Consider the following 7039-nt stretch of genomic DNA (forward strand, 5'->3'; position numbering starts at 1 on the left):
CAGGATGCTTATAGTGAGGATCACAATGTAATATCCAGATTGAAACCAGAGAGTTGGGGGTGGGGAAATCAGCATTTGAATTAACAATGGTAAGGCATATACATTTTAAAAGAACATTATACCAACAGTATTGGCATAGAAACAGAAAGTAGGATCAATGGAACTGAATATAAGACCCAGAAATAAACCCACACTCCTATGAATACTTGATTTTTGACAAAGAAGCCAAAACCATTCAATGGAAAAAAGACAACATATTCAACAAATGGCCCTGGTCCAACTGGATGTCTACATGCAGAAAAATGAAAGTAGATCCTTATTTATCACCCTGCACAAAACTAAAGTTGAAGTGGATCAAAGACCTCAACATAAAATCAGATATACTAAATCAGTAAGAAGAAAAAGTGGGGAAGAGCCTAGAACTCATTGGCACAGGAGACAACTTCTTGAACAGAACACCAACAGCACAGGCTCTAAGAGCAACAATCAATAAATGGGATCTCATGAAACTGAAAAGCTTCTGTAAAGCAAAAGATACTGTCATCAGAACAAAACGACAGCCTACAGGCTGGGATAGGATCTTCACCAACCCTATATCTGACACAGGGCTGAAATGCTCAATATCTTTAGCCATCAGGGAGATTTAAATCAAAACAAGAGATTTCACCTTACACTCATCAAAATGGTTAAAATCAAAAACACAAATGACAACACATGCTGGAGAGGTGGTGGATAAAGGGGAACCCTCCCCCATTGCTGGCGGGATTGTAAACTGATGCAACCACTTTGAAAGTAAATTTAGTGCTTTCTCATTTAGGAATAGTGCTTCCTCAAGATCCAGCTATACTACTCCTAGGCATATATTCAAAATTTGCTCAAGTACACAACAAGGACATCTGCTCAACCTTGTTAGTAGCAGCTTTATTTGTAATAGCCAGAACCTGGAAACAACCCATATGTCCCTCAATGGAGGAATTGATACAGAAATTGTGGTATTTTTACACAATGGAATACTACTCATCAATCAAAAACAAGGAGATCATGAAATTTGCAGGCAAATGGTGGGATCTAGAAAAGATCATTCTGAGTGAAGCATTCCAGAAGTAGAAACACAAACATGGTATAGACTCGCTTATATAGACCTATAAGATATGATAAACATAATGAATTCTATACACCCAAAGAAAATAAACAGGTAAGAGGACCCAGGTTTAGATGATCAATCCTCACTTAGAAAGACAAATGGGATGTGCATTGGATGTAGGAGAAAACAAGTTAACAGTGCAGGAGCTTAATGCAGAGGGACCCTGAAAGACTCTACCTAGCAGTATATCAAAGCAGATAGTTAGACTCATAAGCAAACCTTCAGCAGAGTGCAGGGAATCATATGAAAGAAGGGGGAGTTAGTATGAGGTAGAGAGGATAGGAGCTCCACAAGGACCAAATATATCTGGGCACAGGGTCTTTTCTGAGACTGACACTCCACTAAGGACCATGTATGGATATAACCTAGAACCTCTGCTCATATGTAGCCTGTGATATCTCAGTAAACAATTGGTATCCCCTATGAGGGGAACAGGGACTATTTCTGACAGGAACTCAATGGCTGGCTCTTTGACCTCCCCACCCCCCAAGGGAGGAGCAGTCTTGCTAGGCCACAGAGGAGGACTTTGCAGCCAGTCCTGAAAATACCTGATAAAACAGGGTCAGATGAAAGGGGAGGAGGTCCTCCCCAATCAGTGGACTTGGAAAGGGGCAGCGAGGAGATGAGGAAGGGAGGGTGGGATGAGGAGGGAATGAAGGAGCAAGATAAAGCTGTGATACAGAGTTAATAAAATGTAACTAATAACAAAAATATCCTAAAAAAATACACATGTATGTGTATAATAGACAAGCCAAGCACGTTTATTTCTTGACTATATGAGAACATAAAGGTATTTAAAAAAGTGTTTTCATATATGTGAAATAAAATAGTTAATGTAAAAAAAAGAAAAAGGAAGAGGAAATGAACAATGCTCTCAAAGAAACAACGCTCTCTAATTTCGGCAAATTTAGGCAAAAAATTGGAAGCACAAGTAGAGGCATAATTAGTAGCATATAGAAAGGAAAGGAACAAAAAAACAGAGACCATCATAGAAAGACAGGAATCGACATTCAAACAGATGAAGGAAATGGTGTCAGGCATGAAAACCGAATTAGAATCAATAAAGAATATACAAACTGAGAAAACCCTGGAGCTGGAGAACTTAAAGAAAAGAGCAGGAACCACAAAAGTAAGCATCACCAATAGAATACAAGAGATGGAAGAGAGAATATCTGGTGCTGAAGATACACTGGCAGAAATTGATACCTCTCTCTCAAAAAAAAAGTAAATTCAGAAAAGTCCCAAACACAAAACATCCAAGAAATCAAGGACACCATGAAAAAAACAAAATCGAAGAATAATAGGTATTGATGAAAAAGAAGATTCCAGGTTCCAAGGTCCAAAAAATATTTTCAAGAAGATAATAGAAGAAAAAATTTCCCAACCTAGAGAATATCCAAAAACATACAAGAGGCCTACAGAACAACAAGTAGACTAGACCAGAAAAGAAACTCCTCACGCCACATCATAGTCAAAACGCAATATCTACAGAACAAAGAAAAGATATAAAAAAACAGCAAGGGAAAAAGGCCACCTCACTCAGGATGATCTTTTCTAGATCCCACCATTTGCCTGCAACTTTGATGATTTCCTTGTTTTTAATTGCTGAGTAGTATTCCATTGTGCAAATGTACCACAATTTCTGTATGGATTCCTTAACTGAGGGATATCCGGGTTGTTTCCAGCTTCTGGCTATTAGAATTTAAGCTGCTACAAACATGGTTGAACAAATGTCCTTGTTGTATACTTGGGAATATTTTGGATATATTATTAGGAGTGGTATAGTTGGATTTTGAGTAGCACTATTCCCAATTTTCTGAGAAAGCACCAGATTGATTTCCAAAGTCCTTGTACAAGTTTACATTCCCACCAGCAATGGAGTAGGGTTTTTCTTTCTCCACATCCTCTCCAGCATGTATTCTCACATGAGTTTTTTATCTTAGCCATTCTGATGGGTGTAAGGTTGAATCTCTGGGTCATTTTGATTTGCATTTCCCTGATGACCTAAGGACACTGAGCATTTCTTTAAATGTTTTTCTCTGTCTTTTAATGTTCCTCTTTTGAGAATTCTCTGTTTAGCTTTGTATACCTTTTTTTTTTTATTTGGTTAGTTGATTTGTTCCTCTTTAACTCCTTAGTTCTTTATATTCTGGATCTTAGCACTGTGTCAGATATAGTTAGTGAAGATCCTTTCCCAATCTGTAGGCTGTTGTTTTGTTCTGATACAGTGTCATTTGCTTACAGAAGCTTTACAGTTTCATGAGGTCCCATTCATTGATTGTTGCTCTTAGAGCCTGTACTTTTGGTGTTCTGTTCAAGAAGTTGTCTCCTGTGCCAATGAGTTCAAGTCTCTTCCCAACTTTTTCTTCTAACAGGTTTAGTGTGACAATTTTATATTGAGGTCTTTGATCCACTTGGATTTTAGTTTTGTACAAGGTGATGAGTATGGTTCTATTTGCATTTTTCTACATGTAGACTTCCAGTTAGACCAGCACCGTTTGTTGAAGATCATATGTTTTTTACATTGTATGATTTTGGCATGTTTGTCAAAAGTCAGGTGTCCATAAATGTGTGGATTTATTTCAGGGTCTTCTATTTGGTTCCATTGACCCACCATTTTATTTCTGTATCAGAACCATGCAGTTTTTATTACTGTTGCTATATAGTACAGCTTGAGATCAGGGATGGAGATAGCTCTAGAATATCTGCTATTGTAGAGGACTGTTTTAGAGTTTCTGGGTACTTATAATTCCATAGGAAGTTGAGAATTTTTCTTTCAAGTTTTCTAAAGAATTGTGTTGGTAATTTGAAAGGAATTGCATTCAATCTGTAGATTAATATGCCATTAGATAGATTAATAGATTAATCAATAGATTAATAGATTAATCAATAGATTAGTATGGCCATTTTTACCATGTTATTCTGGCCAAGCCGTGAACATGGGATGTCTTTCTATCTTCTGAAATCTTCTTCTATTTCTTTCTTCAGAGACTGAAGGTTTTTTCATACAAGTCTTTGACTTGCTTGGTTAGAGTTACATCAAGTCACTTTGTATATTTTGTGGTTATTGTGAAGGCTATTGTTCCCCTGATTTATTTCTCAGCCCTTTTGTCTCTTGTATATAGGAGGGCTACTGATTTTTTTTTTCTGAGTTGATTTGTATCCATCCACTTGGCTGAAGGTGTTTGTCAGCTGTAAATAATGATACTTTGACTTCTTTCTTTCTGAACTGAATCCTCTTGATCTCAAATAATTGTCTTATTGCTCTAGCAAGGACTTTTAGTACTATGTTAAAAGAGGTATGGAGAGAGTGGGCAGCCTTTTCTATTCCCTGATTTTAGTGGGATTGATTTAAGTTTCTCTCCGTTTAGTCTGATGTTGGCTATAGGCTTGCTATACATTGCCTTTACTATGTTTAGGTATGTACTTTGTATATCTGATCTCTCCAAGACTTTAAACATAAAATGAATGTTGGATTTCATCAAGTGCCTTTTCAGCATCTAACGAGATTATCATGTGGTCTTTTCTTTTTTCTTTTTTTTCAGGTTGTTTATATGGTGGATTACATTGATGGATTTCCGTATACTGAACAACTCCCGCATTCTTGGGATGAAGCCTACATGGTCATAATGGATGATATCTTTTGTGTTCTTGGATTCAGTTTGCAGGTATTTTATTAAGTATTTTTGCATCGATGTTCATAAGAGAGATTGGACTGAAATTCTCTTCTTTTGTTGGGTCTTTGTATGCAACAGATTGTTGGATCTTGTTTACGTAGCCATTGTGTTAGTCTGTGTCTTTTTATTGGAGAATTGAGTCCATTGATATTGAGGGAGATTAATGACCAGTGGCTTTTAGATGCTTTGATTTTGCTGTTGGTTGTAGTAGAGCATTTGGAAGCTTGGCTACTTTTCGTTCTGTTGTAGTGAGATTGTTCTTTTCCTGAATGTTGCTAGTTTCCCTTGGTTGTATTTTTCCTTCAAGTACATTCTGTAATGCTGGATTTATAGGTAGGTATTATTTAAATTTGCTTTTGTCATTGAATATGTTGTTTTCTCCATCTATGATGACTGAGAGTTTTGCTCGTTGTAGTAGCTTGGGCTGATATCTGTGTTCTCTTAGGGTCTGCAGGATATCTGTACAGGCCCTTCTGGTTTTCAAAGCCTCTGTTGAGAAGTCAAGTGTAATTCTGATGGGTTTGCCATTATATGTTACTTGGCTTTTTTTCCTTGCAGCTTTCAGTAATTTTTCTTTGTTCTGTATACTTACTGTTTTGATTATTACATGGCAGGTGGATTTTCTTTTCTGCTTTAATTTAGTTGGTGATCTGTAGGCCTCTTGTCTTCTTATAGGCTATTGCTTTAAGTTGGGGAAATTTATATCAATGATTTTGTTGAAAATATTTTCTGGGCCCTGGAGGAGGGAATCTTCTTTATCCTATATACCTATTATTCTTAGGTTTTGTCTTTTCATGTTGTCTTGGATTTCTTGGATGGTATGTGTCAGAAATATTTTAGATTTAACATTTTCTTTGACAGATACATCAGTTTCTTCCATTGTATCTTCCACACCTGAGATTCTTTCTTCCATCTCTTGTAGTCTGTAGCTTCTGCTTACCTCTGTAATTCCTGTTTTCTTCCTTAAGTTCTCCCATGATTTCCTCTGCTTATGTTTTCTTTAATTTTTCCAATTCTGTCTTCAGGTCTTGAGCCATTTTGTTGAATTCCTTCATCTTTCTAACTGTATTTTCCTGTTTCTCCTTCAATTCCTTCAGCTGTTTGTTTGTACATTTCTGTTTCTTTAACTTCTTTCAACGATTTAATCATTTTCTCTATAAAGACCACAAACTACTTGGCTGCATCTTCCTGTATTTTTTATGGTTGGCCATAATCTGTTTGTTTTTATCTTCCTCCATTTCTTTACAGATGGCCATAATCTCTTTGACTTTATCTTCCTCTAATTCTTTACACATTTTGTTTCTTCTAATATCCTCTTCGTAAGTGTAGATGTAAGGTTATCTTTTTGAATTTATGCTGGGGTGAACAAGGCTGCTTGCCCCTGGATAACTGGGTTCTGGAGATGCCATATTGTCCTGTTTTTGTTGGTTGAGATTTTATGCTGGCCTATACTCACTGGAATATCTTAGGTATTAGCTGTTATTTTCTGGTGTCTGTTGGAATCCTGGGGTGGGTAGAATCCCTTTGGCAGGAAGATGATTTTTCCTGAGGGAGGCCTCCTCAGCTTTTTGGGTTTGGTCTCTGAATGGCCAGTGTTTCTCAGGAATTGCCACAGCTAACCTCATATATATATATATATATATATATATATATATATATATATATATATACACCTGAGTGGTAACTATGGCCTTTGTTAGTCAGAGGGGCTTTCCTCTCACCAGGAGAAGTCCTGGAGACACCTGCCCTGCTGCTGGGTTTCTTGCTCTGAAGTTAGTGAGCTGCTGCTATTGTTCTTACACTGTTTTCTATGCACAGCCCTCTTGCAGAACCTGGGATCCCCACAGTTTGGTCAGTTTAGTTAGGGATAACTGGTTGCTCCTTGGAGCAGAATCTGGGGGCTCATCTCGGGGATCCCAGGCTTCTTTGGGTCTGAGGTTGGAGCTCTGTGCCGCCCCAGTGCCCAAGGAGTAATCAGTGGCAAGTGAGTACAGCTCTCATGCATGCAGCAGGAGGCTAGGGCTTGGAGCTTGTGGGGTTCCAGAAACTTTTTTAGAGCTGTGTTTCCTGAGGTCTCACCAGAAGTTTCCCCACCATGGGGTTTCCCTCCCCACAGGGAGACCCAGTCTGTGGTATTTCAAGTAATGATAAGAGAGTCTATAATGTACCTTCTCTTAAATATTATTTCCATGCTGTGCATAGATTATCTGATGAATAG

This window comes from Meriones unguiculatus, chromosome 10 (assembly GCF_030254825.1).
Source record: "Meriones unguiculatus strain TT.TT164.6M chromosome 10, Bangor_MerUng_6.1, whole genome shotgun sequence".
In the NCBI taxonomy this organism is placed as follows: domain Eukaryota; kingdom Metazoa; phylum Chordata; class Mammalia; order Rodentia; family Muridae; genus Meriones; species Meriones unguiculatus.